General features: G+C 37.0%; 1 protein-coding gene across 4 annotated transcripts in view; it reads right to left on the bottom strand.

Annotated features, from left to right (window-relative positions):
* ZNF385B (zinc finger protein 385B) overlaps window positions 1–16,540 on the bottom strand; it is a 145,964-nt gene that overhangs the window by 117,251 nt on the left and 12,173 nt on the right. The gene's annotated exons all lie outside the window — the stretch shown is intronic.

Genomic DNA, 16,540 nt, shown 5'->3' with positions numbered 1-16,540 from the left:
ATTTAAGGTATGGTGCTAACCCAGCAGAGAAGAAATGGGGAGTGTAGGGAAATTCAAAGAAAATAATTCTGTTTTCTTACCTACACAACTTGATGTTTATTTTTTTCCCCCCACCACCAAAATACCCTGGATGGCCAAAGGCTGGCCCACAGGGCTGTGCACAAAAGCAGCTCTTTCCAGACAAATGTACACCTATGTTCAGGTTTCAAAATCAAAAGACTTCAAACACAAGATCCCTTTTCCAGCCTGGGAATCAGAGCAGCATACAATTTTGTGTACACCTACCTCTCTGTTAGGCAGGAGCACTGAGAGACACGAACATTGAAACCAAAAGTGGCAGCAATCCTCCCCAGAAGAGTGCAGCATTCACAAGTAACACTAGAGTACCCCTGTTATAATCCAGTTAAGTTTATTACCAAGAGAAAGTCTGTTCTGTTCTCTGGCACAGTGGTGTACACACAGGTGTACAAAGCTTCAGAAATAGTTAGTCATTTATATGGTAGGATAGAGTATTTTATCACATCCCTAACTCTAACTCATGCTTAACATGTTAGTATTTGTAGATTCCTTCTCAAATACAATTCACTGATAGAGTATTCTAAATAGATTTCATGCATTTGTTTCTTATAGGTGTCAGTTCTGTCATCAAACAAACAATATTTAGAATACATTAAGGTATAAACCACATAAAATAAAAAAACCTAATTATTAAAAATAATTTTAGTGTACAGGTACCTAATTAATTTAAAACCAAAATACTGATGATCCTGAAAACCTAGAGACTGTCACACTAAATCATTTAAGTGTAAGTATCATATTTCAAGGCCAGCAACCAAGATCCTTGACTCAGCAGAGCTACGATAACATTTTAATCTGAAAATTTAATCTGCTTAGAGCTTCAATATTTGTTATTTTTCAATGTACTTTAAACCATAAATATCCTCCCATATTCCTTTTGTTTTCTGTAAATATTTATTTCAACGTTACTGTTATAGCCTTCATTTTCTGAAGTAAAATGTTCTGAAACAAAAATTCTTTTTCATGTTGTGCATACAAACCAGTATAAAATAATAAAATATGTTATAATTTAAAAATCCTGGCCTGTCAGAAGTCTCATAAGTTTGGTTGTAGACCGGAAATAATCCAAAATATAATTCAGCACTTATTTCAATCATCTTTAAGATCATAGTGAAGGTCACTTGGTTTGGATACCTTTAAAATTGACAGAGGGAAACATCTGCATTAGGAAGCTGCATGGACCAGAGGGAAGATGGGTAGAGCTGCCTGTAAAAGCACCAAAGCCTTCCCAAGGAGGGTTATTTTGGAAAGCACAGGCTGGCGCTGCATTAGCACATTAGCACTGCAGCACAAGATACGTGCACTCCTGGACTGCATGTTTCTGCTTACTTTCCTCCAAATGAACAAAACCTTGGTGAAGTCTGAGATGCTCAGCTGTGGGCCAAGGCAGGGTACATGGGGAAAATCAGAGCATTTGCCTCAAAAGTGCAGTTCTGATATCACAAAAGTGTTTATAAGTACAAACGCACCCAGAAAGAATAATTGAGCACAGCAAGGAGTCTTGCTGCGCCTGCACCCTTAGGCATCCCAGCTGCCAGGCTGGAAAGAAAATTAACCTTCAAACAAATAAAAAGATATCACTGCCAAGGTACACTTTTGTTTTAATGTTCAGTTTTACTATAAAATTTTGCATACACAGGAAAAATGAGTCCTTGAAGCAATCTCTGGCTACTAATTTAAGAATTAAAACACCCAAGCTGAAATTTTAAAATAACCTTCGTTGCCTTAAGCTCTGCATCTAAATTAAAAGGTGGCCTAATTATTAAGCAGCAATGACCTCCCAACAACTGATGGGAGCAGCAGATGCAAATGGTGTCTGAGAAAATGCCTACACTGAGCATAGGAGGGCTTGCAGCAGCATACTGTCCAATCCTGGAGAGAACCTATATGTGCAGCCAGAGACAGGACCATGCCAAGCCTCAGAAGTCTGCCTGTTCCTTACAGAAATCCCAGCCCTTATCCTCCTAGGATCTGGAGATCTGAACATTTGGTAAAGCAAATCACTTCTGTTTGAAAAACTTTGTTTAGTCTCTTCTAGAGTTTTTAAAAAGAAAATGTTGGTGGCAAACATGCACTGAGATGGCCATTTTCCACACAGTAATAGAGATTTTACCATAAATGAGCACATTTTGTGGTGTATGCATTTGCTAAAAAACTAAAAAGGTTATTGCAAGGCAAATTTCCATTTTTCCGTTTGTTTTCAAAATTTCATCTCCTTCCTTTCTTCTTTAAGGTTCAGGTTGGAAAAAAAACACCTTTGAAATGTCCTGGTTCTAGAACATATAGCACAAGTACAATTCTGCATTGAGTCAGTGTTAAGAACCTACCATGAATTAGGTTTATCTTGTACAAGTTAACCTTTCTTTAGAAGGCTATCTGAATGCTTTAAACTTTCATGAAAGAAACGTGTACATACAGATTAAATTGTAATAGAAAAAAACAAACAAACAAAACCCCCAAGCTAACCTTATTCTTATTCTCTAAACTTTATAGTCACACAAATTTGTGCAAGCATACATCTATCAAGAGGCTTTTTTCTTTCAAAAAGAGCTTATTCCTGCAGATAGATTGTGAAGAGTTCTGGATGGTGCTTGTTCTCACCCACCAGGAGTCAGATATGAAACAGGGCCATTTCATTGCTCAGGTTTACAGATAGCTCAATAACATTATCGTGTAACAGAAGCAGCTACTTGAGACTACAGTCAGTGAGCTAAGAATAAAGAGAAGTTACATAAACATCACATTCTGTGAAACCAAAAAATATTTAAGAGTAATTGTTATAGGCAGGATTGTGAAGTATTTAGAAGTTGATTTAAGAGTAAAAACAAGAATATGAGTTCATTAAAAGGCAGAAAGGTTGGGAATTATCATATGGAGAAAATACATTCGACCAACCCGGCAAACTCCCAGTTCTGTATAACCTTAACCTTAATAAACCTGAACAGCACAGTGTAAGCCAAGTCTTAGCAGCAGCTGATACATAACAATATCCACAAATTAAAATGATCCATACAAAAAGGACATGATTCTGTGAGTCACAAAATTAATTGCAAAGGTTGTCACTGTATTTACTCAGGGAGGATTAGACTCAATTAAAAATTGAAAGATGAGGATGGGAAAACAAGAAAAAAAAAAAAGCAGGAAACACAGAGAACCATCCATATATCCAGCTGAAATGATCCAGAAAAATGTTAAGTCTGTAAAGGATTGTATGCCTCATCAGTCTCTTGCAAAAACAAGTTCTGAACAAAGTAGATATACTCATTTTTATTCTGATCAAAATCATCAGAGGAAGCACTGTAAAGTATAAAACCTTTCCAGGTATTTGACAAACTGTTACCAGAATAAACAGGGCTGTCGCTTGATTGTGTTTCCTCCCCAGTACACAGAACTGATCTATTTCAATAGATTCTGCAAACAATACTGGAGCAAGAATAAGTTAGTGATTTATGACACCACATTAAAATTCTGAAGTGTCACGAGATACCCTGTTAGGATTTCTGAAAACACATCTTCTCAGTCTCTTGCAGCGGGCAAAGAAATCTAAGTGTGGATATCCTTTGTACTTGAAGCTCAAGGCAATTAGCCTTTCAATTTGGCTGGCTAATTTACTTTTAAACAGAGTTGTGCTTTCAGAGAAGCTACAAAGAAGTATTATATATAGTACAGTGCTGTAGGTGAGAATGTGCAAATCTTTACTCAAAGGAAATAAGCTTTGGTTATCCTAATGAATTAGTGATGGTTACATGATGCATTCTTTTCCTGAGTGCTGGTCTAAACTTTTGCAATACCCATTCCTAATTAGTTCATACTTCAAAGAACCGCTGTGCTGGAAATGTAATTAGACAGCCTTTCCTCTGTGGATCTGTGCCAGGTAAGCAAAAAAGAAAAACGTATTTTAACAACTTACATATGGGCAAAGAGAATTTTCTCCTTTAGCCTTTGGAAATAATCAAATGAGTTATGGAAGACACAGGAGCAAATACCAGAATTAACTGGCTTTCTATATTGTTACATTTCCAAAAAGGTTCATTCAGACAGCTGAGGAAGAGAGGGGGGAGACAGAGACACCCAAGACTTAGCCTTGTGCAATAGTCCTCCCAAGCATCTTCAATGCAGGAAAACTACCTATGCAATGAACCAGTGAAGTCTGCATGCTTTAACACCTGTGGTCTCACACTGAGCAACCATGATTGCCTACTTCCTCATCTCTGTCATAAAACATTTACACACATCTCCCAAAAGAAAAAAAATAAAATAAAAAAAACCAAACCAACTTTGAATACCTCCAGAGCATTATTTAAAAAGAAATTCACTAGAGCTGTTTTTTTAAAAGTCTTATGACCTTTCTTGAATTTTTAGAGTATTTCCCAAACACAGATAAACTATCAAGAGGCATATGGCTTGCACCATCTGGGCAACAAGTTCTTTTGGGATACTGTGGTGAACAGCATATGCATAGTGCCTTGTGTGCAGTATCCTACAGAGTTAAAAAAAAAAACACTAGAGACTATTTTGAAGCCAACCTTGAAAAATCTCCCATATGTTTAAGGGACCTGTTTTGTTTCAGAAGATGTGTTCCTCTTTCTTTCAGTACAAACCCAAACAGAGAACTGCCATGTTTAATCTCCATCTCGTTTTGAAATTCCTCAAGGAGGCATCATATTCTGCAACATCTCCACCTGTCAAACTATCCATCCATATCTGATCAAATGTTGGTTATGTCTTTCATCTCTGCTTACAAAATACATGGAATGTTCTTATACAAAGTTCCAGTAAAAATTGGATGGGTCAGAAAAATAAACACATTTTTATTTCTTAAGACAAGTAAAGAATAATCCATTAGTCACAGTACAGAGACCAAACTGGGCTGTTATTTTTTAGTTTTAATTTTAATGCTAGTTTATCAATACAAAGAGGAACAGAAATTCAGCTTGCTTTCACTGTGCATGAAAAGTTTTGAATGGTGTAGTACGACAAATGGCTGGCAGCCTCTTCACTAACACATTTTAGAGCATTGAACATTTGAAGGAGATTCTCTTCAAACTATAAAAACAGATGGTTGTTTCACAACACAAACATTAGCTGTTCAGCACAAGGTAATTGAGAAAACTGGAAACATTCAAGTAACTAGTATTCTGCTTTGCTTTACTAGCCTTGAAATTTTCCATGTTAAGAAAACCTAAAATTAGACCTACTGCACTAGACTTTGAGCTCAGCTCAATTGGACTAAATAAAATGACTCTCAGCTTAGGTTATCACTGACTGCTGTTTTTATGTGCCAATATCTGTAGTTAGCTCTAATTATAAGGTTGATCTTTTCCTCTGTAGCACCCATACTTATAGATTCCTGGCACTCAGCATTAACAGGAATACAAGAATCTATTTACACATCAGTTTATTTGCCAAAGAGATATATCCTCACCTGACCAACATATTAGACTGCTGCCAGCAGGCTAACCAAGTTTGGAGCCCAGACAGTTACCCTGGATTGTGCTTCAAGACAGACAGTTTTACAGAATTATCACAATACGATTTTGCTTGATGAACCATTTGACAAGTTGGTGCCTTCTACTCAGCAATCTGTCATTAAGCCACTGCTTACCTTCAGCTAACTTGCACTCTAAGCAATCTTAGAAAATGACAGAAGAATATTTAGATGCCCAAAGTGTCCAACACATGGTTTAGATGTTGTTTTAGACATTTGGCCTCCCCTACCACAGAAAACCATGAGAGAGAATAGACCTTCCAGGAAAATGGTTACTCAGCTCCCTTAGCTTTCTCTAGAACAAGTCTTTTGAATAAATCCATATAACCATCCCAATACACACACTGCTATCCCTGGTATGATATCTGCAACAAATTCAATCAGGTACCACATGGTTCAGTCTGTTTTAGTGCCCTCATAAGAGTCCTTTTCATACCAGCCATCACTACTTGTCTGTATCTGATCGTTTTTACATTCTATTTCACTCAGGAGCTCTAGTTTCCTATTAAAGACCTAAATGCCAAATATACTGTATTTGTAAAGCAGCACCCAGGAAGAAGAAAAAAAAAACCAAACAACAAAAATAGAGAGATTTATATTAGTTCCTTCTTGAAACTGGACAGGATTTAAAAAAAAAAAAAAAAAAAAAAAAAAGAGTTAAATATGTGATACTTTAATATGCTGAACATGAAAACTACAATGTTATTTCAACAGCAAATCTTCAATTTTCAAAAGCTTTTTTTTTTTCCTAAATAGAAGTTAGCAAAATGGGTTCTCTTATGTATATTTTAAATTTTGCTCATTTTCACAATCTGCTTTCTCGAGACCAGGAAACTGTGTTATCAATTACAAATTTAATAAATAAATTGAATGATATTGCCTCTAATAATTTTTTACAAAGTTGCTAGGTTAGGATTTTTACTTGTAACTTTCAAAGTATTGGATCCAAGTACTCTTTAAATCAAAGAACTCCTTGTATTTCTCCTTAGAGAAACACTGAATAACACAATATTAATTAAATCTATCTCAATCAGATTTTACAACTTGGAAAAGCTGAACACAAGCCTATAAAATCAAAATCCTGTAGAGGGTATAGATTGAGCCTGTGTTCAACAATAAAAGGACCACAGAAAATAGGGGTTTTTTAAAGAACAAATTCTTTGTATACTCTTTTTCTTCTTTTTAAGAAGCTTAAGATAACTTAAGGACAACTGCAAAACAAATGGGTTTTAACTACATGGACAACTGATTCAGGATGTAAGGTACTTCAAGTGAAGTAACTATTTTATTTATAAAAAAAGTTGCTTATTTCATGGAATAAACTTGCAAAAATAATGATCAAACCTGCTGACACAATCTGAGGTTCCTACAGGGTATTTTTACCTGGCCGTTACTTTATCTTGCTTGAGCATAATCTCATTTAAAGACTAAATCAATCTTTGGTCTCAGGAAGTAAAAATAATTTCCTACCTTCTTAAAAATATCAATAATTCATCTCAGCATAAAAGGAAGCTACAATAGAAAGTCAGCCCTAGTAGAGGGCTTGTTCTTACATCTGACAATGCTGGAGCTGAATGTAAGTTGTACTGGAAATCATTAATTCAGGATAAAGCCTGATAATGCTGTGAAAGCACTCTTGGACACAAGATCTTTGATGATTGTGGGAAAATAAGAGCTGGGCACGAACAAAGAATATGCCACATTCAGAAAAAAAATGTGAGATTGAAATCTATCAGCTTGACTGGAAGCACAAAGAACACAAAGAACAGAAAACTGCAAGCATGATCATTGGCAGTGAATGTCAGTTCTAAAGTGTTCCTTGAAAGAAGATCCCAGATTAGTCATCATTCATAAGATCCTTTGTCATCGTATAAACAACTGATTCTCTTTTGGAACTGAAAAAATATCCAAACCAATATTGCCTTATAGGATAAAGGGACATCACACCCGCTTTGTCTTATTAATTACTTGATTTTTATGATTAAGTTATAAGAATATTATCCAGCTGGTAGTGACAGACCATAATAGTGCATCACCTAGTTTGAAACCACCAGCGGGCAGGGCAGGTTAAAGTTTGCACTGACATGAACCTAACCCTTCATTGCCCTTTTCATTGTTTAAAGGAATCACAACTGAGCGTATTTTGTGCTGACACTGAACTCAGAGAAATGTCTGGTCAAGTCAAAGATACAGCCAATCCCTAATTCCTCCTTCCCATGCACAGATCTCTCCTCAACTCAAGCTGCCAGTCACCTCAGGCTTTAAATGTTGCTTGCAAAATACATTCTGAATACCTGTCTTGTTCCACATTAAATACACACTTTCATCCTTAAAAAAGAAGAGCCAGCCTTTTGCTAGTTTTGCTGACATTTCACACTCTGATCCAGAAATAGGACATGTATGTGCTTCCATGCTGTAAATAATGCACCCTGCTCTCCCCTCAACTAAGAGCCATTTGCTCAGACAAATTTGGCAGACATTGCTCATTTCTCTGCTTTCCAGCCAGTGCAACCATATTATTGCTTTCCTCTAATCTAGGTTTTTTCAACTTTCGGACCTAACTAACTTTTACATTTTAAGATGAAGATAGTACCTAAACTATGAATTCATGTGGCAGATTGTTTGGGTTTCTTCCTTTTTATTATTAGTTTGTAAAAAAATCAGTATACTATTTGCATATAATACTTATTAGTCAAATATATACAGATACTCAGGTAATATATTGCTATACCCTAAAACCTTCACACCAAAGGTCCACTTACAATTCCAGAACTTCTTAAGGCCTGAACTCTTGTATATATTCAGAAGACACTGAAAAAAGAATAGTCAAGTCAGCTATTTGAAAGTAGATAGCACTTCCTTAAACTGTTGTTTCAAAGAGCTCTGCAGACCCCAACAAGAGAAGGGCATGGACCTGCTGGAGAAAGTCCAGAGGAGGGTCACAAAGATGATTAGAAGACTGAAGCACCTCTCCTATGATGAGAGGCTGAGAGAGTCAGAGTTGTTTGGCCTGGAGAAGGCTCCAGGAAGACCTTAGAGCACCTTCCAGCAGCTGGAAAGGCTATCAGAGAGCTGGGGAGGGACTTTTCACAAGGGTATGGACTGACAGGACAAGAGGTAATGGCTTCACACTGAAAGAGAGAACCTGTCACATGAAGGACAAGCAGCCTTTCCATATACCAGATCTAAATCACAATTCTGAAAACATTTCTGTTCAGGAAAGAGGCTTAGTGCATAGAGCCAGGAACAGAGTAGATGAGGGAAGTGGCCTGTGGATATGCTCATGGTTCAGACTTCTGTCTGTGCATCTTGCCCAGGGGACAAGGGAAAATGGGAGTAGAGGAGGGACAGATGTGCATTTCCATTCCTGCATCTGGAACAAATTATGGGGTGTTTTTTCAAGCAATTTCACATCTTCTCCAAATCCTCCCTCTCCATTTCCCCATCAACTCAGAGTACACTGTTAAAGCAAGGGCACATTTCATACCATGTATTTGTGCTCATTATCAGGATCCTTATGATGCAGTATGAGGCATCTAAATATTACTGCTGACACAGTACCTAAGAGATACAATTTTTAGCAGAAAAGCAGTGACAAAGACTAAAGGTCTGTCCAAATAAGAGCCATTCAAGTTTGCCATCAAAATGAACAAGATTCAGCTTACACCCACCCATATTCCAGAGATGAACCCAAGGCACACGATTCATCTTTTGCTGATTACTGCATAAAGTGTGCTTCTTGTGGTGGTGACTGCATACCAACTGCCACGTTAACAAGCAGTGTCTTCCTTCAGACATTTACAAACATCAGAATGCTTATTCATGACAGTCCCACATATCATCTGCCATCCCAGATGGTGACTGGTGGGATGCTGATTTTGTCCTAAGGCAGTTACCACCCACCAAGATAGTATATGCAGGGCTAAATAAAAAGCGTGTGCCATCTGCTGTCAAGTTTAGAAGATTTGTTGAGACCTACTAGATTAGTTTATTTTAGATCAGACAAATCAGGAGGTTATATCTAACTGTCCAATAAAATAAGAGCAAGTTGCACTGTAGGAGACACACAGTAAACTAAGAACAAGCTAGTGTCCTGCTGGTTCCACCTACTGACCTCAGAGCAGCTAAGGATTCTCACTGTGATCAGTGGCAAAAGGCACATATGGCCCACAAGTTCAGAGGGAACCTGAGAAAAAGAAGCAATCCTGCAGAACTTAGTTTTCCTTGGCCTTAAAAAAAATTTTAGGAATTTTCTTTCTTGCCAACAGGATGTTTTTTCCTGCCTCCTTTTTGTGTGTTCTATCTACTGTTATCATTATGATTGCTGGTCCCCTATCAGTTCTTGCCCAGTTCCAATTTTTTTCCTACCCTCTCTGTCTTATCCTCCGGCTCATACACTGACATCTTATATACACATAGAAGAAAGAAAAGGCAATTAAATAGCAGAACTAGTAGGATATCTTCTGCCTGCTTCTCAACAAGCATGAACTCACTTCATCTGTCATATCCATTTAGACTGCTAATAGAAAATACAGTCATTTCCCCAGTACCAACTATTAGGAACTCAAAACACATAAAATAGTTCTATGCATTTAATGATCTAATTAAATTTCTTTTTGTGCATTGATAAATATCTAAAGCAAGCAGAGAAAATAGAAAAAAAACATCCTCAAAAGCATTTTTCCAATCTTTTAAAATCACCAGGTACATGAAAACCAGTAATGATGGAGAGGGGTGGCAAAGGTCTCTGCAGAGACCCTACACTGTCAGTCCCAGCACTGCAGCCCACACAGCTGCACCAGCAGAAATCCTCCAGGAGGCCCAGCAGCAAATGCTCAAGCAACTTTCCTCCAGCCCAGCACAAGTGCATCATCTCCTCCAGCAGTCAGACCATGAAGGGCAGAGGAACAGAATACACCAGGCAACTGCAAATGACAGCTTAACTCCTGAGAAAAAGCAGGGACTAAGAAAAAAAAAAAAAAAAAAAAATCTGGAAAACTACAGGACATGGAGAGGCAATGAGGGGCAACAAGGTAGTTCTTTCAAGACCCTTAAGCATGTTTCCTTGCCCTTCTTTAAATGAGTGTTTGTAGAACTGCCAGTTGTTTTAAATAATCCCAGATTGCTTCCTCTACTGCAAAATTCAGTAATCTGTGCATCCTAGTGCAGCTCTCTGTAGAGCACATGACTTTATTAAATAGCTAAATGCATTCAAAGCTCAATACCAGCTATTTAAGACAAAAAGATCTGACATCAAATTATACAAGTCACATGCAGTCTTGTGCTGCCATCGTGCATAGAATACAAGGCTGGCACCTGCTCAGGGATATAAACATCATTCTACCTGTCATTTTATAACTATGTATTTGAAGTCTTCACAGAAATTCATGCATACTGCTCCCCTAAAAAGTAAAAAAAGTCATTTTGCAAAGGGATAAACTTCTGATGATGGCAGTCACACAGAAAATTGGCCATTAATCTCCTCTGAATAAATGTAACCCCCAGGAAGATGAAAGCATGAACAGAATATATATTTTTTGCACTAGAAAATGCTGAGGTGCACAAGGAAAAGATTTTACTTAAGCATTTTCAGCTCAAGTTATCTTTCAGAAGCCCATTTTATTCTCAGGAGATATTTCTCTCCAGTCATTCACTTTTCAAAGCCCTTTGCAACCTTAAGATTGCAGTAAAGCTGACTTTTATACCTTATTTCAGTACTTCTCTCACTTGTCCGAGCTGTCACATTCCTTGGAGACATTTGGTAGTTTTAAATTTCCTCAACATTTTATTAATACTGATTTTTTTTTTTTTAAATCCATTCTTCAGGCAGTTGACTTTGTAACACAAAACATCATTGGGATAAAAAAATTCTTATATTAAATCCTGCAATTCATTAAGACCTTTACCTCTCACAGTGGTTTACCTAGTTGATCTGTGCTCAAGTTGTCCTTTGCTGAATAGCTGATAACTGAACATAATTTCTGTTAAAGACAGTTTTAAACACACTTACTGCCTTAAAACACCCAGCAGGTTGAATATGCCTCCTGTGTTGACAAGGTTTTGAAACATGAAACATTTGGCAAGGTTCACTTAGTAAAATCCAATTTATCAATCTGTTGTCACCTCTGCTTATGACACTCCACTCAGAAATTCAGGGCAGCCATCTCTCAGAATTTTATCTTGCAGTATTAGGCATTTTTCTTAAGCTTGGGTCATACAGTCATAAAAAATCCCCAGGAACTCTAGATTTTAAAATATCCTTCTAATCCTGGCAGAGCTGACTGAAAAGATGAACCCTAAAGGCTCAAAAAGTAGAAGGGAATTAAAGAGAAACCAATTTCAATTTCCTTCTAGACCAGAGATGATTTTTGAATGTTCAGATCTGACAATGTTTAGGCAGGAGCATTTATCTTCTCTCAGCCATGCACTTGATCAGGGTCTGAAGTGCTGCTACACTTTATCACTGTAAGAAATGTAAGACTTACAAAAACAAAACCCCAAAAAATAAAACCTAAATTCTATTCTCATGTACTTCCTCCAGGACAAACCCTGAACAAACAGGTGTGTTTCAGTTGCACAGTCCAGGCACTAATTTTGAGTCAGCCCTGTTTGATGATTTAATTTCTCTTTCCCTGATGTGTACAGCCCATAAATCCATCAGGAATCAAGTGTTTTGCCTTGCCCAGTGTTCCCACAATCTCCCTGTTTCTACAAGGGCGTGTAGTGACAGGACATGGGGTAATGACTTTTAACTGAAAGATTAGATTAGTAAATCTACTTCACTATGAGAGTGGTGGAAGTTGCCCAGAGAATCTGTGCATGTCCAGTCCCTGGAAGTGTTCAAGGCCAGGTTGGATGAGGCTCTGGGCAACTTGATCTGGGCAAAGGTCTCACTGCCCACAGCAGGGGGTTGGAACTAGATGACCTTTAAGGTCCCTTCCAGCCCAAAACACTCTATGATAATATAATTCCTTTATTTTCCAAGACTAAGGAAGTCTCCACATAACAAAACAGGATCCCCTTTTCCCTGGCCAGATCTTTTCTCTGCACCCATGTCAGTCTGAAGTCATTGCGAGCATTAATTAAATCAGTTTCCTGAACTCCAGATGGACACTCATCAGTTTTGCAATTGCAGCATTAATGCTGCCTTATCCCTGAAAAGCAGGAAGGTTGGGAATCACTAGCTCATTTTACAAAGTACTTCTAAATAATATACAAATCAATTTTCTATTTAATTATGCTTCATTAGTATGGCAATTAAGTGAGAGTTCTCAGCTATTGTAATTATTCAGCTTATGCTAAATGGCCAATTTAATCATTAGGCCAAATTGTCAATTAAATGCCACATTATTATTTTTAAGTATTTATCAGTTCTTAGCTAAGGAATGAAAAAACCCAGTTCAACTGCCAGAAGAAACAGACTCATCTGCCATAGCAGCAGCTTTCCTCTAGGGTAGCAACTGGAGTTCAGAGATACCACAAAATATCCTTACAAAGGAATGGATATTAAGGACTTAGTTTCTTTACCAGGCATTTTCCTAACTGTATTTTGAATTATACTGTGATTGCAAAAGGAAGGTTCCGTACCTACTTACACTATTTATAGCATTAGGTGTGTCCACACCAAAAGGACAAAACATGGGACTAATGACTGTTCTTGCTCTCAAAACAACCTGTAGGGACAGTTTACAGGCTGATCTAATGCCTGCCCCTTGCAGGAGGGAATATCTTATCTAGATTATCTGAATAAATCCTGAATAACAATGGAGGAATGGTTTTATCACCAACAATTTTTAGATACAGAGGCAAGATAAAACAGTATTATTCTGAAGAACTTTAACATTTTTTTCATGCGTCTGAATATTTAGACTGTAAACAATAATTAAGTACCACTTCATCTGGTCTCTTGTTTACCTCCCAAAAACAAATAGACAGATGGACCAGGAAACCACTAAGTTAAATTACTCTCTTTTTTAAGGCATTCATCTGATTCCTTTAATGAACATGCTTATTTCAGGGCAATCACAAATTTGAGGCAAAACTTTAGAGAACATGAAACTTTCCCACCAAAGTTCTTGTAGCAACAACTCAAAACAAGGTAGTATTGCCCCAACACTGAAGTCATTAATAAATACAGTCTGCCTACCTTTTTTCATTTCACATCCTAAACAATGCATTTTGGCTTTAAACAGCTGCCACTTCTCACTCTTATGAGATCATTATCATTTTTATGCACTTCCCATTTTTAAATTAGATATAGGCACTCAAATAAATAAAACTACACTAATTCACATAATTTGTTATCAGTGATAAGCATTAGGCATTAGCATTAGTAAGTATTCTGGAAACAAGTTCATATGGAATATCAGTTGCCTTTTAAAATTTTTTTTTATACTTCACTAGATTTCATACTATGTTCATAAAAGACATGAAAATAAAGGACATCATCTGAATTTCCTAAACCAAGTCACCCTAACAATTTACCCTAGCATATTGCAGAACACCGAAATTAAAAAAAAAAACCAACAAAAAAACAACCACACAATTTCTCCAATGTAAAATGCAGAAAAATCATAATGAATTCCCTGAAAGTAGAAGAGAAATCTAATCAAAGAAAGCTGTGTGGAATAGCTATATTCTATACTGGAAAAATAAGTTATATTTTAAAGTAATTGTTGTGCAAGAGAAATAGGAACAAATGAATTGCTGCCCTAGAACTCTGTCAGTGAGTGAACTCATTTGGGAACTACAGCTGTTGTGCTTTAGAGATTTGGATTAAAATCCATCATTATCTTTCAGTTAATACTCTTTCATCGACCAATCAGCAGTCATATGGTGTTTACCAACCCTGGTCACTTAACCCACTTGAATGGCCTTTGTGCTATAATTTGTACTTCAATACAATCAGATTACTTCTAATCTAAATGATTTGTGTCCTTTATGGGACAGATAAACACTAATCCCAAGGTTCCTAAAACATAGCAAGCCTAAACAGGGCCAGTATGGCATCCATTATGTGCCATTTTAATACAATATTTCATTCAAGTTTGGAAGTTTGATTTGATCATACTGACCCTGCCTTCTTGATGTTCATTTCAAATTTCTTATACAAAACAAAGAAGAAAGATTTATTAGCAAACACCACCACTCAGCAAAATCAGCAGCTAAACAATCAATATACCAATATATGGATACTACATTTTGATCAAATTATTTCCCAGAAAAAATAAGTATTTTTAAAAGAAGAGTAAGCGAAGAGAAACACTTTAAAACTCAGTTTCAGTAAAGAGCTACATGTTCAGTAATGGCTCACAGTCCCTGGGTATCAATTTTAAAAGTCTGCCTCCTCAGAATGGTTTTCCAAGTATTCAGTAGTTGAAGTGCCCTTAATCATTCCTGCTCTTCAGTTAATCTTGGGTGACACTTGGAAGCAGTTGTGCTCCAGGGTGAGTCTAGCATCTAATTACATTTAGCAGTAATATGCTTAGGCTCTGATCTCACAAATGCTTCTGCACAGGTGGATCAGTGAGTCTGAGACCATGTCCCTTGAAAAGGAGGGACTCACACTCATGCAACTATAGATTCTTGATTGAAGCCAGTACATCAATGTTTTTGTACCTCAAAAAATGCCAGAGTTGGGAATAAAAACAGTTGAATAGTTCAGCAATAAACTCATGGTGACAGCAAGCATGCAAACAGCTTTGCATATCAAGGTATTATCAGTGTTACCATTTTATAGTAACATACTTACCAATATACTTTTCTTACTGAAAAAAATACTAACCTCCCCCAAAACATACGACTATGTAAAATAGAACTGATCGTATTCAAAATTAAGGCAGAATGACTCAGAATTGGACAGAACATTTCCAAATTAAAATTAATATGCTAGATGATCTTAATAGCATCTAGCTATTACATGTAGCTATCTACTTACACAAATACAAACATTTTTACTTGAAATACCTCAACACAAGTGTTTGTATTTCATATTAAGTAAAACTTTTTTCTAGTTTAAGCATTAATTAGACAAAAGTTCATTTTCTTATGGTGCCCTCATTCACAGGCAGGGCTGTTCCTAGTAAGTGACCTCAGCCTACCTTGTGGTGATAAGTTCACATTCATTCACACACACAGACAATCAGGAGCCACCACCACTGCCAAAATTCTGGTTTACAACAGAGTCACACGCTGACACAAAAACCTGTAAAAAGCCCCCATCCATATTTGAGAGGAGTGAGAACATAGGCAGAACACAGAGCATGAGAGGCATTGCACTACAAAACTTTTTTTTCTGGCAGTAAGTACTTCCAAGATTGTTCAGTGAATGCCATGTACACTCTTTACTCTACTCTGAAAATGGCCCTTGTACTTTGAGCAAAAAACCCATTATACACTTCAAAACAGCCTCCTTGAAAAGTCCAGCAGAAACCACAGCTTGTTTGAGATTTCCCAGAAGTTGCAACAATTTCAAAAGTGCTGGGAAAGCTTCTATAATTCACTTCTGAAATTATAACCTAACACACTACCAAATACAGAGGACTGATCTAGCTTTCCAAGAGCAGTAATCTTTGTTTTCCACTGATTTCTCATACCTCAAAATTGCAAACTAGAAGTAAGCACAAACTGCAATTTTAAAACAGAAAACCACATTTTCCCCTTTAAAAGCACTATATCAGAATCCAAAAGACAAATGCAACAATGACTTGCACAGCCCACTTTGACAATTAGAGCCAGTGATTAGAGGAGACTGGAAAGAGGGGGAGTGTTGCTATTTTTTCCCCAGATACCTAAAAAGTCACAAAGACTGCTGGTTCCAGAAGAGACTGAAGTCCAGAATCACTGAAAGAAATGTTATGAATGTGAGAAAGTAACCACACATTTGAAGGAAGAACTTGTAAATTCTACAAATGCCTAATGAATCAATAAACACGTGGAAATAGCAAAACATTTCTCTGTGAGAACACCAGAATT

The sequence above is a fragment of the Erithacus rubecula genome (assembly GCF_903797595.1).
Source record: "Erithacus rubecula genome assembly, chromosome: 8".
NCBI classification, from domain to species: Eukaryota; Metazoa; Chordata; class Aves; order Passeriformes; family Muscicapidae; genus Erithacus; species Erithacus rubecula.
Note: the sequence above shows the minus strand (reverse complement) of the source record. Positions and strands in the feature narration are given on the sequence as shown.